This window comes from Balaenoptera physalus (assembly GCF_965194825.1).
Source record: "Balaenoptera physalus genome assembly, contig: SUPER_4_unloc_7, whole genome shotgun sequence".
Taxonomy (NCBI): Eukaryota; Metazoa; Chordata; class Mammalia; order Artiodactyla; family Balaenopteridae; genus Balaenoptera; species Balaenoptera physalus.
The window spans coordinates 584521-607954 of record NW_028126539.1 but is presented as its reverse complement, the minus strand read 5'-3'; the positions used below and the strand labels follow the sequence as shown (position 1 = coordinate 607954).

General features: G+C 41.5%; 1 long non-coding RNA gene across 1 annotated transcript in view; it reads left to right on the top strand.

Moving 5' to 3' along the window:
• The window catches only part of LOC309660695, a 182656-nt gene extending 172347 nt beyond the window's left edge, over positions 1–10309 (top strand). Inside the window, exon 2 of the long non-coding RNA XR_014263551.1 lies at positions 10064–10309. This is a non-coding gene — a long non-coding RNA (uncharacterized lncRNA). The remainder of the gene's footprint in view (positions 1–10063) is intronic.
• Positions 10310–23434: the final 13125 nt, after the last annotated feature.

The window sequence follows — 23434 nt, the reverse complement described above, 5'->3', positions numbered from 1 at the left end:
TTTTCGTCTTCTTTGTAGTTTCCTTTGCTTTGCAAAAGCTTTTAGGTTTCATTTGCTCCCATTTGTTTATTTTTGTTTTTAATTCCGTTACTCTAGGAGGTGGATCAAAAAAGATCTTGCTGTGATTTATGTCAAAGAGTATTCTTCCTATGTTTTCCTCTAAGAGTTTTATAGTGTCCGGTCTTACATTTTGGTCACTAATGCATTTTGAGTTTATTTTTTGTGTATGGTGTTAGGGAGTGTTCTAATTTCATTCTTTTACATGTAGCTGTCCATTTTTCCCAGCACCACTTATTGAAGAGACTGTCTTTTTTCCATTGTATATCCTTGTCTCCTTTGTCATAGATTAGTGGGTCATCGGTGTGTAGGTTTATCTCTGGGCTTTCTTTTTTTTTTTCTTTTTCTTTTACATCTTTATTGGAGTATAATTGCTTTACAATTGTGTGTTAGTTTCTGCTGTATAAAAAAGTGAATCATCTGTGTGTATACATATAACACCATATCCCCTCCCTCTTGCACCTCCCTCTCACTCCCTTATCCCACCCTTTTAGGTGGTCACAAAACACAGAGCTGATCTCCCTGTGCTATGTGGCTGCTTCCCAGTAGCTATCAATTTTACATTTGGTAGTGTATATATGTCCATACCACTCTCTCACTTTGTCCCAGCTTACCCTTCCCCCTCCTCATGTCCTCAGGTCCTTTCTCTATGTCTGTGTCCTTAATCCTTTCCTGCCCCTAGGTTCTACATAATTTTTTTTTTTTTAGATTCCATATATATGTGTTAGCCTACGGAGTTTGTTTTTCTCTTTCTGACTTACTTCACTCTGTAGGACAGACTCTAGATCCATCCACCTCACTAAAAATAACTCAATTTCGTTTCTTTTTATGGCTGAATAATGTTCCATTGTATATATGTGCCACATCTTCTTTATCCATTTATCTGTTGATGGACACTTCGGTTGCTTCCATGTCCTGGCTATTGTAAATAGAGCTACAGTGAACATTGTGGTACATGACTCTTTTTGAATTATGGTTTTCTCAGGGTAAATGTCCAGGAGTGGGTTTGCTGGGTTGTATGGTAGTTCTATTTTTAGTTTTTAAGGAACCCCCATACCGTTCTCCCTCGTGGCTATATCAATTTACATTCCCACCAACAGTGCAAGAGGGTTCCCTTTTCTACAATTAATGCCTCGCCAGCATTTATTGTTGGTAGATTTTTTGATGATGGCCATTCTGGCTGGTGTGAGGTGATACATCACTGTAGTTTTGATTTGCATTTCTCTAATGATTAGTGATGTTCAGCATCCTTTCATGTGTTTGTTGGCAACCTGTATATCTTCTTTGGAGAAATGTCTATTTAGGTCTTCTGCCCAATTTTGGATTGGGTTGTTTGGTTTTGTGATATTGAGCTACATGAGCTGCTTTTTGGAGATTAATCCTTTGCCACTTGCTTCATTTGATAATATTTTCTCCCATTCTGATGGTTGTCTTTTCATATTGCTTATGTATTCCTTTGCTGTGCAAAAGAATTTATGTTTCATTCGGTCCCATTTTTTTATTTTTGTTTTTATTTCCATTTCTCTAGGAGGTGGGTCAAAAAGGATCTTGCTGTAATTTATGTCATAGACTGTTCTGCTTATGTTTTCCTCTAAGAGTTTTATAGTGGCTGTTCTTATATTTAGGTCTCTAATCCATTTTGAGTTTATTTTTGTGTATGGTGTTAGGGAGTGTTCTAATTTCATTCTTTTACATGTAGCTGTCCAGTTTTCCCAGCACCACTTACTGAAGACACTGTCTTTTCTCCGTTGTATACCCTTGCCTCCTTTGTCATAGATTAGTTAACCATAGGTACGTGGGTTTATCTCTGTGCTTTCTATCCTGTTCTATTGACCTATATTTCTGTTTTTGTGTCAGTACCATATTATCTTGATTACTTTGGCTTTGCAATATAGTCTGAAGTCTGGAAGTCTGATTCCTCCAGCTCTTTTTTTCCCCCCTCAAGACTGCTTTGGCTATCCAGGGTCTTTTGTGTCTCCCTACAAATTTTAAGATTTTTTTTTTCTTGTTCTGTAGAAAATGCCAAAGGTATTTTGATCGGGATTGCATTGAATCTGTAGATTGCTTTGGGTAGTATAGTCATTTTCACAATATTGATTCTTCTAATCGAAGAACATGGTATATGTCTCCATCTGTTTATATCATCTTTGATTTCTTTCATCAGTGTCTTATAGTTTTCTGAGTACAGGTCTTTTACTTCCTTAGGTAGGTTTATTCCTAGGTATTTTATTCTTTTTGTTGCAGTGGTAATGGGATTGTTTCCTTAATTTTTCTCTCTGATCTTTCATTGTTAGTGTAGAGGAATGCAAGCAATTTCTGTGCATTAATTTTGTATCCTGCAACTTTACCAAATTCATTGATTAGCTCCAGTGGTTTTCTGGTGGCATCTTTAGGATTCTCTATCTATGATATCAAGTCATCTGCAAACAGTGACAATTTTACTCCTTCTTTTCCTTTTTGTATTCCTTTTCTTTCTTTTTCTTCTCTGATTGCCATGGCTAGGACTTCCAAAACTATGTTGAATAGTAGTGGTGAGAGTGGACATCCTCGTCTTGTTCCTGATCTTAGAGGAAACGCTTTCAGTTTTTCACCATTGAGAATGTTGTTTGCTGTGGGTTTGTCATATATGGCCTTTATTATGTTGAGATAGTTTCCCTCTGTGCCCACACTCTGCAGAGTTTTTATCGTAAATCGGTGTTGAATTTTCTCAAAATCTTTTCCTTCATCTATTGAGATGATCATATGGTTTTATTCTACAATTTGTTAATATGGTGTATCACATTGATTTGTGTATATTGAAGAATCCTTGCATCCCTGGGATAAACCCCAATTGATCATGGTGTATGATCCTTTTAATGTGTTGTTCGATTCTGTTTGCTAGTATTTGGTTGAGGATTTTTACATCTATATTCATCAGTGACATTGGTCTATAATTTTCTTTCCTTGTAGTATCTCTGTCTGATTTGGGTATCAAGGTGATGGTAGTCTCATAGAATGAGTTTGGGAGTGTTCCTTCCCCTGCAATTGTTTTGAAGAATTTGAGAAGGTTGGGTGTTAGCTCTTCTCTAAATGTTTGATAGAATTCACCTGTGATGCCATCTGGTTCTGGACTTTTGTTTGTTGGAAGATTTTTAATCACAGTTTCAATTTCATTGCTTGTGATAGGTTTGTTCATATTTTCTATTTCTTCCTGGTTCAGTCTTGGAAGGTTATCCCTTTCTAAGAATTTGTCCATTTCTTCCAGGTTGTCCATTTTATTGGCATAGAGTTGCTTGTAGTAGTCTCTTAGGATGCTTTGTATTCCTGTAGTGTCTGTTGTAACTTCTCCGTTTTCACTTCTAATTTTGTTAATTTGAGTCCTTTCCCTCTTTTTCTTGAGTCTGGCTAAAGGTTGATCATTTTTGCTTATCTTCTCAAAGAACCAGCTTTTAGTTTTATTGATCTTTGCTTTCGTTTTCTTTGTTTCTATTTCATTTATTTCTGCTCTGATCTTTATGATTTCTTTCCTTCTACTAACTTTGGGTTTTGTTCTTCTTTCTCTAGTTCCTCTAGGTGTAAGGTTAGATTGTTTATTTGAGATTTTTCTTGTTTCTTGGGGTAGGCTTGTATTGCTATAAACTTCCCTCTTAGAACTCCTTTTGCTGCATCCCATAGGTTTTGGATCATCGTGTTTTTGTTGTCGTTTGTCTCTAGGTAGTTTTTGATTTCCTCTTTGATTTCTTCAGTGATCTCTTGGTTATTTAGTAACGTATTGTTTAGCCTCCATGTGTTTGTGTTTTTTACGGTTTTTTTTCCGAGTAATTGATTTTTAATCTCATAGCATTGTGGTCGGAACAGCTGCTTGATATGATTTCAGTTTTCTTAAATTTACTGAGGCTTTATCTGTGACCCAAGATGTGATCTATCCTGGAGAATGTTACGTGTGCAGTTGAGAAGAACGTGTAATCTGCTGTTTTTGGATGGAATGTCCTATAAATATCAATTAACTCTATCTGGTCTATTGTGTCATTTAAAGCTTGTGTTTCCTTATTAATTTTCTGTCTGGCTGATCTCCACTGGTGCAAGTGAGCTGTTAAAGTCCCCCGCTACTACTGTGTTACTGTCTATTTCCTCTTTTATAGCTGTTAGCAGTTGCCTTATACATTGAGGTGCTCCTATTTTGGGTACATATATATTTTTAATTGTTATATCTTCTTCTTGGATTAATCCCCTGACCATTATGTATTGTCTTTCCTTGTCTCTTGTAACATTCTTTATTTTAAAGTCTATTTTATCTTATATGAGTATTGCTACTCCAGCTTTCTTTTGATTTTCATTTGCATAGAATATATTTTTCCATTGCCTCACTTTGAGTCTGTATGTGTCCCTAGGTCTGAAATGGATCTCTTGTAGACAGCATATATATGGGTCTTGTTTTTGTATCCATTCAGCGAGCCTGTGTCTTTTGGTTGGAACATTTAGTGCATTCACGTTTAAGGTAATTATCGATATGTATGTTCCTACTACTATTTTCTTAATTGTTATGGGTTTGTCTTGGTAGGTCCTTTTCTTCTCTTGTGTTTCCCTCTTAGAGAAGTTCCTTTAGCATTTGGTGTAGAGATGGTTTCATGGTGCTGAATTCTCTTAGCTTTTGCTTGTCTGTAAGGCTTTTGATTTCTCCATCAAATCTGAATGAGCTCTTTGCAGTGTGGAGTACTCTTGGTTGTAGGTTCTTCCCTTTCATCACTTTAAACTTATCATGCCACTTCCTTCTGGCTTGTAGATTTTCTGCTGAGAATTCAGTTGTTATCCTTATGGGAGTTCCCTTGTATGTTATTTGTCATTTTTCCCTTGCTGCTTTCAATCATTTTTCTTTGTCGTTAATTTTTGTCAATTTGATTACTATGTGTTTTGTCATTTTTCTCCTTTGGTTTATCCTGCCTGGGACACTCTGTGCTTCTGGACTTGGGTGGCTATTTCTTTTCCCATGCTAGGGAAGTTTTTGACCATAATCTCTTCAAATATATTCTCGGGTCTTTCTCTCTCTCTTCTCCTTCTGGGACCCCTATAATGTGAATGTTGTTGCGTTTAATGTTGTCCTAGAGGACTCTTGGGGTGTCTTCGTTTATTTTCATTCTTTTTCTTTATTCTGTTCCATGGCAGTGATTTCCACCTTTCTGTCTTCCAGGTCACTTATCTGTTCTTCTGCCACAGTTATTCTGCTACTGATTCCTTCTAGTGTATTTTTCATTCCAGTTATTACATTGTTCACCTCTGTTTGTTTGTTCTTTAATTCTTCTAGGTGTTTGTTCCTTAATTCTTCTAGGTCTTTGTTAAACATTTCTTGTATCTTCTCGATCTTTGCCTCCTTTCTTTTTCCAAGGTCTTGGCTCAACTTCACTATCATTATTCTGAATTCTTTTTCTGGAAGTTTCCCTATCTCCACCTCATTTCGTTTTTTTTCTGGGGTTTTATCTTGTTCCTTGATCTGGTATAAAGTCCTCTGCCTTTTCATTTTGTCTATCTTTCTGTGAATGTGGTTTTCCTTCCACAGGCTGCAGAATTGTAGTTCTTCTTGCTTCTGCTGTCTGCTCTCTGGTGGATGAGTCTATCTTAGAGGCTTGTGCAAGCTTCCTGATGAGAGGGACTGGTGGTAGGTAGAGCTGTGTGTTGCTTTGGTGGGCAGAGCTTTAATCCGCTTGTCTACGGATTAAATAAAACTTTAATAAAAAGTTTAATCCGCTTGTCTGCTGATGCATGGGGCTGGGTTCCCTCCCTGTTGGTTGTTTGGCCTGAGGCGACCCAGCCCTGGAGCCTACCTTGCTCTTGGTGGGGCTAATGGCGGACTCTGGGAAGGCTCACACCAAGGACTATTTCCCAGAACTTCTGCTGCCAGTGTCGTTGTCCTCATGGTGAGCCACAGCCACAGCCACCACCTGCCTCTGCAGGAGACCCTCTAAAAGTAGCAGGTAGTTCTGGTCATTCTCCTACAGGGTCACTGCTCCTTCCCCTGGGTCCTGATGTGCACACTACTTTGTGTGTGCCCTCCAAGAGTGGAGTATCTGAGTGGAGTTGAGACTCTGAGACTCTGTGTGGAGTCGCACAGACTCTGGGTCCTGTGAAGCTTCGATGTTTTGTGATTCTAGAAATCCTATAGGAGACGGTCCACAGCAGGTGACGCTAATGTTGTCAGCAGAGGTGTTGAAGCCAAAGATCTGCAGTTCCAACTAGAGGTGCCGATGTACATACAGGACAAAATCATCTCGTGTGAATGTAGTTCAGGCATGTTTAAGATGAATGCAGTCATGTTAATGCCTACCATATTCTATCTTGAGCCTCTCCTCAGGGACCCCCTCCTCAGTTCCTGAGGCTCCTGTAAGTCATGTACAGGGGACTGGAGAGTGGGCTCTGTCCAGTCTGAGCCCTGAGTTACCCTGTGTGTATCTTAGGATACTTTGTATTTCTGTGGTGTCTGTTGTAACATCATCTCTTTCATTTCAGATTTATTTGGGCCCTCTCTTTTTAAAAAAACATACGACTGTTTTCTTTTATTCTTTACAGAAGTTTAATAAGTGTTTGATCTACTATCCTTACCCTATGTATACTTTTTGCAGTGAGATTTTTACTTTTCTTTGTTTCCTTGTTACTATCAATAATTAGTGAGAATTCTTTTAAGCTACCTTCAACATTGCTTATAAAGCTGCTTTATTAGTGATGACAGAGCCTTAATGGAAGTCATGTTCTGGTTGTAAATTAGAATGCAATGTGCCAGCAAATAGCTCCTTAAGTTTATGTCTCATTACTTCTTGTTCTTTTTTTAATTTAATTTTTATTTTTTTGTCAGAGCAAATTTAATTAAAATGTTTTGTTTCTTCTAGGTGTGCAAGATGTGGTTCTTTTAAACATATACATATATCTATTCTTCTTTGGATCATTTTCCCATGTAGGTTATGACACGATGTTGAGTAGTCTTGTCTTGGTATTACGTAGGTCTTTGGTGATTACATATTTCACATGTGTCTCTATATCTATCTTAACCCCAATATCCTAATGTATCCAATCCTCACACCTTTCCATTTTGTGAACCATAAGTTTGTTTAATGAATCTGTGATTGCATTTCTCTGTGGAAATATCTTCATTGGTATCAATTTTTAGCTAAGACCTATAAGTGATATTATAGGATATGTGTCTTTTGCTTTCTGACTTAGTACAATTTGCCTGATTACCTCAAGAATCATACATGGTGCTGCAAATGGCATTGTTTCATTTTTTTCCCTGGCTAATATTCCATCTGTACGTGTACCAGTTCTTCTTTGGCCACGCACCTCTTCTCTTGATGGACTTTCTGGTTGCCTCCATGTCTTGGCTATTGTAATACTGCTGCAATGCACATTTGCTTGCCTGTGTCTTTCCAGTTCTATCTTCTTATGTTATAGGCCAAGGAGTGAGCTTGCTGTATCATATGGTAGCTCAGTGTGTATGTATTAAAGGCACCACCATTCAGTTCTCATTAGTGGCTCTTTCCAGGTTACGTCCCACTTAAAATTGAGGGTATGCATTTCTCCAAAACACCTTCAATATTTATTGTTTGTAGTTTTCTTGCTGATGGTTATTCTAACAGGTGTGAGCTGATACCTATCTGTAGTTGAATTTGCATTTGTCCCATAATCTGTGGAAACTGAGCTTTAAAGCATGCCCTTTTTATTTATCAAACTGTGATTCCAGCTTAGTTCTTCAAAGTGTTTTCTTAAAGTAAGTGTCACATTTTGAAAATTTTTGGCCATTACCTTCCTCAAGACAATTTGAGGGCAGGTTTCATTTAGAGCCCTGAAGTACTTGTTCATATGAAGTGACCATTAGCACAGGTTTTAAAGCTGCTTTTGCAGGTAACGGCCAGAGGGTGGCAGCCTTTCTACGTTCCCAATCTGGTAAATAGGGAAAGAGACCTTCAGCCACAAGAGTGTCCAGCTTTATTTCTCATCCAGCTGTGGGTCTAGATATGGTGACACCAGGTTGCATCAGAGCCCCGGAACGAATTATGTAAAAATTTCTCCCTCTATCACTGTCTTTGTTTTTTGGGATTTTAAAGTAATTTATTTTTATAATGGGGTTTACCTGATTTTCACTGATGTGTTTATGCCCCTTTACACCCATTGATTCACTTACAGAGAGATATCAATACATAGGTTTTAAGATTTTACTTGTCAGATATATTCTTGTTCTTTGAATAGGGGGTGTTGCGTCCACTTCACTGAGCAAGGAGTAGGTCTTGTCTATTACATATTGGGTTTATGGATCGGTATCTGAGCTAATATGAAACCCTTGTTTTATGCATCACCCCACCTCACCTTTCCCGTTAAGCAACCATAGTGTGTTTTCTAAATGTGTGACTCTGTTCTGTTTTGTAATTCAGTTCAAGTGTAAGGGTTTTTACATTCCCTCTATAAGTGATATCTTATGATAAGTGTCTTTTTCTGTGTGACTTATTTCACTTAGAATCGTCGAACCTAAATCCACTCATCATGCTGCTAATAGCCTTATGACATTGATTTCATGGCTGAGTGATATTCCATTGTATATAAGGACCACAACATCGTTATCCATTTTCCTATTTCCTGGGATATTTAAGGTGTAATGAAGAGGAGGTTCTTGTCAACAGAGCAGCCCTAAACTTTGGTGTGCCTGTGTCTATCTGATTTATAGTTTTCCCGGTTTATACACCCATGACTGGAAGTGCCATATGCTCTCTAAGCTGTGTTTTTTAGATGTTTCAGGACACACCGTACACTTCTCCAGAGTGTCTGTTGGCAATTTACATCCCGCCCATCAGTGTAGCAAGGCTCCCATTTCTCCATGGCCTGTCCTGCATTTCTGGTTTTGACACTTTTGTCAGCATGGCCCTTTTGACCAATGGTAAGCGAGAATGCTTTGTAGCGCTGATTTGCCTTTCCAGGTTGCTTGGTTGGCAAAAAAGGGCGTATGCGTTTTTTCCTGAATATATTCAGGAAAAAACGCATACACCCTTTTTGGCCAAGGGCATCACTGTCGACGTTTTGCCGCTTTTCATGTGCTTTAAAGGCGATTCAAATCTACCTCCTGAAATCTGTTTCCTGCAATTCTGCCTTGCATTCAGATCCTCTTCGTTGCCTTCCCTCAATTTATTTGTGGACGAGAGTTATCATTTATAACTCTGCAGGTTTGAGAATTGCAGTGCCCCTGAGCTCCATTTTATAACTCGCATTTTTGGGAGCTGGCCGCAAAAGCGCAGGATTGCTTCAGGCCCTATTCTGGTTGCGGGGGCCAGGCTGAGCCTGTGGTTAATTCTTCTTCCTGATGGGAAAATAAAGTGACCTGTGCCTGCCCCAACACCTAGAGTTACTCTCTCATTGGTCCCCCTTCTTCCCGTTCATCCTCAGGACAAATTGCAACTTGTACGGAACAGGAGGTCAAAGGTGCTGATGCTCCAAGTAGGGAGATTGCTAGTAAAAGGGCTGGAATGCCGAATCCGAGCACAAGGAGATGAGAAATGAGGTGCGTTTTAGAAACCTTTCCCGATCACACGGTGTTCCATCTTCTGGGTTACTCATGCATGTTTTCAATGTAGGAAGATGCCCTTGAACCTGGAGATTTGGGACCCATGGGATGGATACCACGCAGTATTTCTTTAAAGGGCCTGCATTTGCTCACCCAACCTCACCAAACCTCTCATCCCCAAGAGTGTCCACCCTTATGTCTCATCCAACTCTGGGGCTAGATATGGTCAATCCAGGTTGCATCACAGCCCCTGAATGAATTTTGTAAGAATTTGTCTCTCTTTCACTGTCTTTGTTTCATGGGTTTTTAAAAGTAATTTATTTTTATAATGTGGTTTAGCTGCTTTTCACTGCTGTGTTTATGCCGCTTTACACCCACTTGACTCACTTACAGAGAGATATCAATACATAGGTTTTAAAATTCTTACTAGTCAGATATATACTTGTGCGCTGAATAGGGGGTGTTGAGTCCAGTTCACTGAGCAAGGAGTAGGTCTTGTCTATTACATATTGGGTTTATGGAACGGTATGTGAGCTAATTTGAAACCCTTGTTTGATGCATCACCCCACCTCACCTTTCCCGTTAAGCAGCCATAGTGTGTTTTCTAAATGTGTGAGTCTGTTCTGTTTTGTAATTCAGTTCAAGTGTAACGGTTTTTACATTCCCTCTAGAAGTGATATCTTAGGATAAGTGTCTTTTTCTGTGTGACTTATTTCACTTAGAATTGCAGTAACTAAATCCACTCATCATGCTGCTACTAGCCTTATGACATTTATTTCATGGCTGAGTGATATTCCATTGTACATAAGGACCACAACTTCTTTATCCATTTTTCTCTTTCCTGGGATATTTAAGGTGTAATGAAGTGGAGGTTCTTGTCAACAGAGCAGCCCTAAACGTTGGGGTTCCATTGTCTTGCTGATTTTTAGTTTTTCCAATTTATACACCCATGAGTGGAAGTGCCCTATGCTCTCTAAGCTGTGTTTTTTAGATGTTTCAGGACACACTGTACACTTCTCCAGAGTGGCTGTTGGCCATTTACATCCCGCCCATCAGCATAGCAAGGCTCCCATTTCTCTATGGCCTGTCCTGCATTTCTGGTTTTGACACTTTTTTCAGCATGTCCCTTTTGACCAATGGGAAGCGAGACTTCTTTGTAGGGCTGATTTTCCTTTCCAGGTTGCTTGGTTGGCCAAAAAGTGCGTATGCGTTTTTTCCTGAATATATTCAGGACAAAACGCATACGCCCTTTTGGCCAAGGGCATCACTGTCGACGTTTTGCCGCTTTTCATGTGCTTTAAAGGCGATTCGAATCTACCTCCTGAAATCGGTTTGCTGCAATTCTGCTTTGCTTTCAAATCCTCTTCGTTGCCTTCCCTCAGTTTATTTGTGGAGAGTGTTATCATTTATAACTCTGCAGGTTTGAGAATTGCAGTGACCCTGAGCTCCATTTTTCAAATCGCTTTTTTGGGAGCTGGCCACAAAAGCGCCGGATTGCTTCAGGCCCTATTCTGATTGCGGGGCCAGGCTGAGCCTGTGGTTAATTCTTCTTCCTGATGGGGAAATAGAGTGATCTGTGCCTGTCCCAACACCTAGAGCTACTATCTCATTGGTCCTCCTTCTTCCCGTTCATCCTCAGGACAAATTGCCACCTGTACGGAACAGGAGGTTAAAGGTGCTGATGCTCCAAGTAGGGAGATTGCTAGTAAAGGGGCTGGAATGGCGAAACCGAGCACAAGGAGATTAGAAATGAGGTGCGTTTTAGATACCTTTCCCGATAACACGGTGTTCCATATTCTGGTTTTCTCATGCATGTTTTCGATGTAGGAAGATGCCCTGGAACCTGGAGATTTGGGACCTATGGGATGGGTAGCACGCAGTATTACTTTAAAGGGTATGCGTTTGCTCACCCAACCTCACCAAATCTCTCAGCCCCAAGAGAGTCCACCCTTATGTTTCATCCAGCTTTGGGTGTAGATATGGTCAATCCAGGTTGCATCACAGTCCCTGAAGGAATTGTGTAAGCATTTCTCTCTCTTTCACTGTCTTTGTTTCATGGGTTTTTAAAAGTAATTTATTTTTATAATGGGGTTTAGATGCTTTTCACTGCTGTGTTTATGCCGCTTTACACCCACTTGACTCACTTACAGAGAGATATCAATACATAGGTTTTAAAATTCTTACTAGTCAGATATATACTTGTGCGCTGAATAGGGGGTGTTGAGTCCAGTTCACTGAGCAAGGTGTAGGTCTTGTCTATTACATATTGGGTTTATGGAACGGTATCTGAGCTAATTTGAAACCCTTGTTTTATGCATCACCCAACCTCACCTTTCCCATTAAGCAGCCATAGTGTGTTTTCTAAATGTGTGAGTGTGTTCTGTTTTGTAATTCAGTTCAAGTGTAACGGTTTTTACATTCCCTCTAGAAGTGATATCTTATGATAAGTGTCTTTTTCTGTGTGATTTATTTCACTTAGAATCGCCGTACCTAAATCCACTCATCATGCTGCTACTAGCCTTATGACATTGATTTCATGGCTGAGTGATACTCCATTGTACATAAGGACCACAACTTCTTTATCCATTTTTCTCTTTCCTGGGATATTTAAGGTGTAATGAGGTGGAGGTTCTTGTCAAGAGAGCAGCCCTAAACTTTGGGGTGCCTGTGTCTTGCTGATTTTTAGTTTTCCCTATTTATACACCCATGAGTGGAAGTGCCCTATGCTCTCTAGGATGTTTTTTTGAGATGTTTCAGGACACACCGTACACTTCTCCGGAGTGGCTGTTGGCAATTTACATCCCGCCCATCAGCGTAGCAAGGCTCCTATTTCTCCAAGGCCTGTCCTGCATTTCTGGTTTTGACACTTTTTTCAGCATGGCCCTTTTGACCGATGGGAAGCGAGACTTCTTTGTAGCGCTGATTTGCCTTTCCAGGTTGCTTGGTTGGCCAAGAAGGGCGTATGCGTTTTTTCCTGAATATATTCAGGAAAAAACGCATACGCCCTTCTTGGCCAACGGCATCACTGTCAACGTTTTGCCGCTTTTCATGTGCTTTCAAGGCGATTTGAATCTACCTCTAGAAATCTGTTTCCTGCAATTCTGCCTTGCTATCACATCCTCTTCGTTGCCTTCCCTCAATTTATTTGTGGACGAGAGTTATCATTTATAACTCTTCAGGTTTGTGAATTGCAGTGCCCCTGAGCTCGATTTTTCAACTCGCTTTTTTGGGAGCTGTCCGCAAAAGCGCAGGATTGCTTCAGGCCCTATTCTGGTTGCGGGGGCCAGGCTGAGCCTGTGGTTAATTCTTCTTCCTGAAGGGAAAATAGAGTGACCTCTGCCTGTCCCAACACCTAGAGCTACTCTCTCATTGGTCCCCCTTCTTCCTGTTCATCCTCAGGACAAATTGCAACCTGTACGGAACAGGAGGTTAAAGATGCTGATGTTCCAAGTAGGGAGGTTGCTAGTAAAAGGGGTGGAATGGCGAACCCGAGCACAAGGGGATGAGAAATGAGGTTCGTTTCAGAAACCTTTCCCGTTCACATGGTGTTCCATCTTCTGGGTTTCTCATGCAAGTTTTCAATGTAGGAAGATGCCCTTGAACCTGGAGATTTGGGACCCATGGGATGGGTACCACACAGTATTACTTTAAAAGGTCTGCGTTTGCTCACCCAACCTCACCAAACCTCTCAGCCCCAAGAGTGTCCACCCTTATGTCTCATCCATCTGTGGGTCTAGATATGGTCAATCCAGGTTGCATCACAGCCCCTGAATGAATTGTGTAAGAATTTGTCTCTCTTTCACTGTCTTTGTTTCATGGGTTTTTAAAAGTAATTTATTTTTCTAATGGGGTTTAGCTGCTTTTCACTGCTGTCTTTATGCCGCTTTACACCAGCTTGACTCACTTACAGAGAGATATCAATACATAGGTTTTAAAATTCTTACTAGTAAGATATATTCTTGTGCAGTGAATAGGGGGTGTTGAGTCCAGTTCATTGAGCAAGGAGTAGGTCTTGTCGAGTACATATTGGGTTTATGGAAGGGTATCTGAGCTAATTTGAAACCCTTGTTTTATGCATCACCCCACCTCACCTTTCCCGTTAAGCAGCCATAGTGTGTTTTCTAAATGTGTGACTCTGTTCTGTTTTGTAATTCAGTTCAAGTGTAACGGTTATTACATTCCCTCTAGTAGTCATATCTTATAAGTGTCTTTTTCTGTGTGACTTATTTCACTTAGAATTGTCCTACCTTAATCCACTCATCATGCTGCTACTGGCCTTAAGACATTGATTTCATGGCTTAGTGATATTCCATTGTACATAAGGACCACAACTTCTTTATCCATTTTTCTCTTTCCTGGGATATTTAAGGTGTAATGCAGTGGAGGTTCTTGTCAACAGAGCAGCCCTAAACTTTGGGGTGCCTGTGTCTTGCTGATTTTTAGTTTTCCCAATTTATTCAACCATGAGTGGAAGTGCCCTATGCTCTCTAAGCTGTGTTTTTTAGATGTTTCAGGACACACCGTAAACTTCTCCAGAGTGGCTGTTGGAAATTTACATCCCGCCCATCAGCGTAGCAAGGCTCCCATTTCTCCATGGCCTGTCCTGCATTTCTGGTTTTGACACTTTTTTCAGCATGGCCCTTTTGACCGATGGGAAGCGAGACTTCTTTGTAGCGCTGATTTGCCTTTCCAGGTTGCTTGGTTGGCCAAAGACGGCGTATGCGTTTTTTCCTGAATATATTTAGGGAAAAACGCATACGCCCTCTTTGGCCAAGGGCATCACTGTCGACGTTTTGCCGCTTTTCATGTGCTTTAAAGGTGATTCGAATCTACCTCCTGAAATCTGTTTCCTGAACTTCTGCCTTGCTGTCACATCCTCTTCGTTGCCTTCCCTCAATTTATTTTTGGACGAGAGTTATCATTTATAACTCTGCAGGTTTGTGAATTGCAGTGCCCCTGAGCTCGATTTTTCAACTCGCTTTTTTGGGAGCTGACCACAAAAGCGCAGGATTGCCTCAGGCCCTATTCTGGTTGTGGGGGCCAGGCTGAGCCTGTGGTTAATTCTTCTTCCTGATGGGAAAATAGATTGACCTGTACCTGTCCCAACACCTAGAGCTATTCTCTCATTGGTTCCTCTTCTTCCCGTTCATCCTCAGGACATATTGCAACCTGTACGGAACAGGAAGTTAAAGGTGCTGATGCTCCAAGTAGGGAGATTGCTAGTAAAAGGGCTGGAATGGCGAACCCGAGCACAAGGAGATGAGAAATGAGGTGCGTTTTAGAAACCTTTCCCGTTAAAATGGTGTTCCATCTTCTGGGTTTCTCATGCAAGTTTTCAATAGAGGAAGATGCCCTTGAACCTGGAGATTTGGGACCCATGGGATGGGTACCAGGCAGTATTACTTTAAAGGGTCTGCGTTTGCTCACCCAACCTCACCAAACCTCTCAGCCCCAAGAGTGTCCACCCTTATGTCTCATCCAGCTGTGGGTCTAGATATGGTCAATTCAGGTTGCATCACAGCCCCTGAATGAATTGTGTAAGAATTTGTCTCTCTTTCACTGTCTTTGTTTCATGTGTTTTTAAAAGTAATTTATTTTTCTAATGGGGTTTAGCTGCTTTTCACTGCTGTGTTTATGCCGCTTTACAACCACTTGACTCACTTACAGAGAGATATCAATACATTGGTTTTAAGATTCTTACTAGTCAGATATATTCTTTTGCAGTGAATAGGGGGTGTTGAGTCCAGTTCACTGAGCAAGGAGTAGGTCTTGTCTATTACATATTGGGTTTATGGAACGGTATCTGAGCTAATTGGAAACCCTTGTTTTATGCATCACCCCACCTCACCTTTCCCGTTAAGCAGCCATAGAGTGTTTTCTAAATGTGTGACTCAGTTCTGTTTTGTAATTCAGTTCGAGTATAACGGTTTTTACATTCCCTCTAGAAGTCATATCTTATAAGTGTCTTTTTCTGTGTGACTTATTTCACTTACATTCGTCGTACCTAAATTCACTCATCATGCTGCTACTGGCCTCAAGACATTGAATTCATGGGTGAGTGATATTCCCTTGTACATAACGACCACAAATTCTTTATCCATTTTTCTCTTTCCTGGGATATTTAAGGTGTAATGAAGTGGAGGTTCTTGTCAAGAAAGCAGCGCTAAACTTTGGGGTGCCTGTGTCTTGCTGATTTTTAGTTTTCCAATTTATACACCCATGAGTGGAAGTGCCCTATGCTTTCTAAGCTATATTTTTTGGATATTTCAGGACACACCGTACACTTCTCCACAGTGGCTGTTGGCAATTTACATCCCGCCCATCAGCGTAGCAAGGCTCCCATTTCTCCATGGCCTGTCCTGCATTTCTGGTTTTGACACTTTTTTCATCATGGCCCTTTTGACCGATGGGAAGCCAGACTTCATTGTAGCACTGTTTTTCCTTTCCAGGTTGCTTGGTTGGCCAAAAAGGGCGAATGCTTTTTTTCCTGAATATATTCAGGAAAAAACGCATTCGCCCTTTTTGGCCAAGGGCATCACTGTCGATGTTTTGCCGCTTTTCATGTGCTTTAAAGGCGATTCGAATCTACCTCCTGAAATCTGATTCCTGAAATTCTGATTTGCTATCAAATCCTCTTCGTTGCCTTCCCTCAATTTATTTGTGGACGAGACTTATCATTTATAACTCTGCAGGCTTGTGAATTGCAGTGCCCCTGAGCTCGATTTTTCAACTCTCTTTTTTGGGAGCTGGCCGCAAAAGCGCAGGATTACTTCAGGCCCTATTCTGGTTGTGGGGGCCAGGCTGAGCCTGTGGTTAATTCTTCTTCCTGATGGGAAAATAGAGTGACCTGTGCCTGTCCCAACACCTAGAGCTAGTCTCTCATTGGTTCCTCTTCTTCCCGTTCATCCGCAGGACTAATTGCAACCTGTACGGAACAGGAGGTTAAAGGTGCTGATGCTCCAAGTAGGGAGATTGCTAGTAAAGGGGCTGGAATGGCGAACCCGAGCACAAGGAGATGAGAAATGAGGTGCGTTTTAGAAACCTTTCCCGTTCACATGGTCTTCCATCTTCTGGGTTGCTCATGCAAGTTTTCAATGTAGGAAGATGCCCTTGAACCTGGAGATTTGGGACCCATGGGATGGGTACCACACAGTATTAATTTAAAGGGTCTGCGTTTGCTCACCCAACCTCACCAAACCTCTCAGCCCCAAGAGTGTCCACCCGTATATCTCATCCAGCTGTGGGTCTAGATATGGTCAATCCTGGTTGCATCACAGCCCCTGAATGAATTGTGTAAGAATTTGTCTCTCTTTCACTGTCTTTGTTTCATGGGTTTTTAAAAGTAATTTATTTTTCTAATGGGGTTTAGCTGCTTTTCACTGCTGTGTTTATGCCGCTTTACACCCACTTGACTCACTTACAGAGAGATATCAATACATAGGTTTTAAGATTCTTACTAGTCAGATATATTCTTGTGCAGTGAATAGGGGGTGTGAGTCCAGTTCACTGAGCAAGGAGAAGGTCTTGTCTATTACATATTGGGTTTATGGAATGGTATGTGAGCTAATTTGAAACCCTTGTTTTATGCATCACCCCACCTCACCTTTCCCGTTAAGCAGCCATAGTGTGTTTTCTAAATGTGTGACTCTGTTCAGTTTTGTAATTCAGTTTAAGTGTAACGGTTTTTACATTCCCTCTAGAAGTCATATCTTATAAGTGTCTTTTTCTGTGTCACTTATTTCACTTAGAATCGTCGTACCTAAATCCACTCATCATGCTGCTACTGGCTTTAAGACATTGATTTCATGGCTGTGTGATATTTCATTGTACATAAAGACCACAACTTCTTTATCCATTTTTCTCTCTCCTGGGATATTTAAGGTGTAATGAAGTGGAGGTTCTTGTCAAGAGAGCAGCCCGAAAGTTTGGGGTGCCTGTGTCTTGCTGATTGTTAGTTTTCCCAATTTATACACCCATGAGTGGAAGTGCCCTATGCTCTCTAAGCTGTGTTTTTTAGATATTTCAGGACACACCGTACACTTCTCCAGAGTGGCTGTTTACAATTTACATCCCGCCCATCAGCGTAGCAAGGCTCCCATTACTCCATGGCCTGTCCTGCATTTCTGGTTTTGACACTTTTTTCAGCATGGCCCTTTTGACCGATGGGAAGCGAGACTTCTTTGTAGCGCTGATTTGCCTTTCCAGGTTGCTTGGTTGGTCAAAAAGGGCGTATGCGTTTTTTCTTGAATATATTCAGGAAAAAACGCATACGCCCTTTTTGGCCAAGGGCATCACTTTCGACGTTTTGCCGCTTTTCATGTGCTTTAAAAGTGATTCGGATCTACCTCCTGAAATCGGTTTGCTGCAATTCTGCCTTGCTTTCACATCCTCTTCGTTGCCTTCCCTCAATTTATTTGTGGACGAGAGTTATCATTTATAACTCTGCAGGTTTGTGAATTGCAGTGACCCTGAGCTCGATTTTTAAACTCGCTTTTTTGGGAGCTGGCCGCAGAAGCGCAGAACTGCTTCAGGCCCTATTCTGATTCCCGGGGCCAGGCGGAGCCTGTGGTTAATTCTTCTTCCTGATGGGAAAATAGAGTGACCTGTGCCTGTCCAAACACCTAGAGCTAGTCTCTCATTGGTTCCCCTTCTTCCCGTTCATCCGCAGGACAAATTGCCACCTGTACGGAACAGGAAGTTAACGGTGCTGATGCTCCAAGTAGGGAGATTGCTAGTAAAGGGGCTTGAATGGCGAACACGAACACAAGGAGATGAGAAATGAGGTGCGTTTCAGAAAACTTTCCCGTTCACATGGTGTTCCATCATCTGGGTTTCTCATGCAAGTTTTCAATGTAGGAAGATGCCCTTGAACCTGGAGATTTGGGACCCATGGGATGGGTTCCATGCAGTATTACTTTAAAGGGTCTGCGTTTGCTCACCCAACCTCACCAAACCTCTCAGCCCCAAGAGTGTCAACCCTTATGTCTCATCCAGCTGTGGGTCTAGATATGGTCAATCCAGGTTGCATCACAACCCCTGAATGAATTGTGTAAGAATTTGTGTCTCTTTCACTGTCTTTGTTTCATGGGTTTTTAAAATAATTTATGTTTCTAATGGGCTTTGCTGATTTTCACTGCTGTGTTTATGCTGCTTTACACCCGCTTGACTCACTTACAGAGAGATATCAATACATAGGTTTTAAAATTCTTACTAGTCGGATATATTCTTGTGCAGTGAATAGGGGGTGTTTAGACCAGTTCACTGAGCAAGGAGTATGTCTTGTCTATTACATATTGGGTTTATGGAACGGTATCTGAGCTAATTTGAAACCCTAGTTTTATGCGTCACCCCACCTCACCTTTCCCGTTAAACAGCCATAGCGTGTTTTCTAAATGTGTGAGTCTGTTCTGTTTTGTAATTCAGTTCAAGTGTAACGGTTTTTACATTCCCTCTAGAAGTCATATCTTATAAGTGTCTTTTTCTGTGTGACTTATTTCATTTAGAATCGTCATACCTAAATCCACTCATCATGCTGCTACTGGCCTTATGACATTGATTTCATGGCTGAGTGATATTCCATTGTACAAAAGGACCTCAACTTCTTTATGCATTTTTCTCTTTCCTGGGATATATAAGGTGTAATGAAGTGGAGGTTTTTGTCAAGAGAGCAGCCCTGAACTTTGGGGTGCCTGTGTCTTGCTGATTTTTAGTTTTCCCAATTTATACACCCATGAGTGGAAGTGCCCTATGCTCTCTAAGCTGTGTTTTTTAGATGTTGCAGGTCACACCGTACACTTTTCCAGAGTGGCTGTTGGCAATTTACATCCCGCCCATCAGCGTAGCAAGGCTCCCATTTCTCCATGGCCTGTCCTGCATTTCTGGTTTTGACACTTTTTTCAGCATGGCCCTTTTGCCCGATGTGAAGCGAGACTTCTTTGTAGCCTGATTTGCCATTTCCAGGTTGCTTGCTTGGCCAAAAAGGGCGTATGCGTTTTTTCCTGAATATATTCAGGAAAAAACGCATACGCCCTTTTTGGCCAAGGGCATCACTGTCGACGTTTTGCCACTTTTCATGTGCTTTAAAGGCGATTCGAATCTACCTCCTGAAATCTGTTAGGTGCAATTCTGCCTTGCTTTCAAATCCTCTTCATTGCCATACCTCAATTTATATGTGGACGAGAGTTATCATTTATAACTCTGCAGGTTTGTGAATTGCAGTGCCCCTGAGCTCGATTTTTCAACTCGGTTTTTTGGGAGGTGGCCGCAAAAGAGCAGGATTGCTTCAGGCCCTATTCTGGTTCCAGGGGTCAGGCTGAGCCTGTGGTTAATTCTTCTTCCTGATGGGAAAATAGAGTGACCGGTGCCTGTCCCAACACCTAGAGCTAGTCTCTCATTGGTTCCCCTTCTTCCCGTTCATCCTCAGGACAAATTGCAACCTGTACGGAACAGGAGGTTAAAGGTGCTGATGCTCCAAGTAAGGAGATTGCTAGTAAAGGGGCTGGAATGGCGACCCCGAGCAGAAAGAGATGAGAAATGAGGTGCGTTTTAGAAACCTTTCCCGTTCACATGGTGTTCCATCTTCTGGGTTGCTCATGCAAGTTTTCAATATAGGAAGATGCCCTTGAATCTGGAGATTTGGGACCCATGGGATGGGTACCACGCAGTATTACTTTAAAGGGTCTGCGTTTGCTCACCCAACCTCACCAAACCTCTCAGCCCCAAGAATGTCCACCCTTATATCTCATCCAGCTGTGGGTCTAGATATGGTCAATCCAGGTTGCATCACAGCCCCTGAATGAATTGTGTAAGAATTTGTCTCTCTTTCACTGTCTTTGTTTCATGGATTTTTAAAAGTAATTTATTTTTCTAATGGGGTTTAGCTGCTTTTCACTGCTGTGTTTATGCTGCTTTACACCCGCTTGACTCACTTACAGAGAGATATCAATACCTAGGTTTTAAAATTCTTACTAGTCAGATATATTCTTTTGCAGTGAATAGGGGGTGTGAGTCCAGTTCACTGAGCAAGGAGTAGGTCTTGTCTATTACATATTGGGTTAATGGAACGGTATCTGAGCTAATTTGAAACCCTTGTTTTATGCATCACCCCACCTCACCTTTCCCGTTAAGCAGCCATAGTGTGTTTTCTAAATGTGTGACTCTGTTCTGTTTTGTAATTCAGTTCAAGTGTAACGGTTTTTACATTCCCTCTAGAAGTCATATCTTATAAGTGTCTTTTTCTGTGTGACTTATTTCACTTAGAATCGTCATACCTAAATCCACTCATCATGCTGCTACTAGCCTTATGACATTGATTTCATGGCTGAGTGATATTCCATTGTACATAAGGACCACAACTTCTTTATCCATGTTTCTCTTTCCTGGGATATTTAAGGTGTAATGAAGTGGAGGTTCTTGTCAAGAGAGCAGCCCGAAACTTTGGGGTGCCTGTGTCTTGCTGATTGTTAGTTTTCCCAATTTATACACCCATGAGTGGAAGTGCCCTATGCTCTCTAAGCTGTGTTTTTTAGACATTTCAGGACACACCGTACACTTTTCCAGAGTGGCTGTTGGCAATTTACATCCCGCCCATCAGCGTAGCAAGGCTCCCATTTCTCCATGGCCTGTCCTGCATTTCTGGTTTTGACACTTTTTTCAGCATGGCCCTTTTGAGCGATGGGAAGCGAGACTTCTTTGTAGCGCTGATTTGTCTTTCCAGGTTGCTTGGTTGGCCAAAAAGGGCGTATACGTTTTTTCCTCAATATACTCAGGAAAAAACGCATCCGCCCTTTTTGGCCAAGGGCATCACTGTCGACGTTTTGCCGCTTTTAATGTGCTTTAAAGGCGATTCGAATCTCCCTCCTGAAATCTGTTTCCTGCAATTCTGCCTTGTTTCCAAATCCTCTTCGTTGCCTTCCCTCAATATATTTGTGGACGAGAGTGATCATTTATAACTCTGCAGGTTTGTGAATTGCAGAGCCCCTGAGCTCGATTTTTCAACTCACTTTTTTGGGAGCTGGCCTCAAAAGCGCAGGATTGCTTCAGGCCCTATTCTGGTTGCGGTGGCCAGGCTGAGCCTGTGGTTAATTCTTCTTCCTGATGGGAAAATAGAGTGACCTCTGCCTGTCCCAACACATAGAGCTAGTCTCTCATTGGTTCCCCTTCTTCCGGTTCATCCTCAGGACAAATTGCAACCTGTACGGAACAGCGGGTTAAAGGTGCTGATGCTCCAAGTAGGGAGATTGCTAGTAAAGGGGCTGGAATGTCGAACCCGAGCACAAGGTGATGAGAAATGAGGTGCGTTTTAGAAACATTTCCCGTTCACATGGTGTTCCATCTTCTGCGTTTCTCATGCCAGTTTTCAATGTAGGAAGATGCCCTTGAACCTGGAGATATGGGACCCATAGGATGGGGACCACGCAGTATTACTTTAAAGGGTCTGCGTTTGATCACCCAACCTCACCAAACCTCTGAGCCCCAAGAGTGTCCACCCTTATGTCTCATCCATCTGTGGGTCTAGATATGGTCAATTCAGGTTGCATGACAGCCCCTGAATGAATTGTGTAAGAATTTGTCTCTCTTTCACTGTGTTTGTTTCATGGGTTTTTAAAAGTCATTTATTTTTCTAATGGGGTTTAGCTGCTTTTCACTCCTGTGTTTATGCCACTTTACACCCACTTGACTCACTTACAGAGAGATATCACTACAAAGGTTTTAAGATTCTTACTAGTCAGATATATTCTTGTGCAGTGAATAGGCGGTGCTGAGACCAGTTCACTGAGAAAGGAGTAGCTCTAGTCTATTACATATCGGGTTTATGGAACGGTATCTGAGCTAATTTGAAACCCTTGTTTTATGCATCACCCCACCTCACCTTTCCCGATAAGCAGCCATATTGTGTTTTCTAAATGCATGACTTTGTTCTGTTTTGTAATTCAGTTCAAGTGTAACAGTTTTTACATTCCCTCTAGAGGTCATATCTTATAAGTGTCTTTTTTGTGTGACTTATTTCACTTAGAATCGTCGTACCTAAATCCACTCATCATGCTGCTACTGGCCTTATGACATTGATTTCATGGCTGAGTGATATTCCATTGTACATAAGGACCACAACTTCTTTATCCATTTTTCTCTTTCCTGGGATATTTAAGGTGTAATGAAGTGGAGCTTCTTGTCAAGAGAGCAGCCCTAAATTTTGGGGTGCCTGTGTCTTGCTGATTTTTAGTTTTCCCAATTTATACACCCATGAGTGGAAGTGCCCTATGCTCTCTAAGCTGTGTTTTCTAGATGTTTCAGGACACACCGTACACTTTTCCAGAGTGGCTGTTGGCAATTTACATCCCGCCCATCAGCGTAGCAAGGCTCCCATTTCTCCATGGCCTGTCCTGCATTTCTGGTTTTGACACTTTTTTCAGCATGGCCCTTTTGAGCGATGGGAAGCGAGACTTCTTTGTAGCACTGATTTGCCTTTCTAGGTTGCTTGGTTGGCCAAAAAGGACGTATGCGTTTTTTAGTGAATATATTCAGTATAAAACGCATACATTCTTTTTAGCAAAGGGCTTCACTGTCGACGTTTTGCCGCTTTTCATGTGCTTTAAAGGCGATTCGAATCTACCTCCTGAAATCGGTTTGCTGCAATTCTGCCTTGCTTTCAAATCTTCTTCATTGCCATCCCTCAATTTATTTGTGGAGGAGAGTTATCATTTATAACTCTTCAAGTTTGTGAATTGCAGTGCCCCTGAGCTCGATCTTTCAACTCACTTTTTTGGGAGCTGGGCGCAAAAGGGCTGAATTGCTTCAGGCCCTATTCTCGTTCCGGGGGCCAGGCTGAGCCTGTGGTTAATTCTTCTTCCTGATGGGAAAATA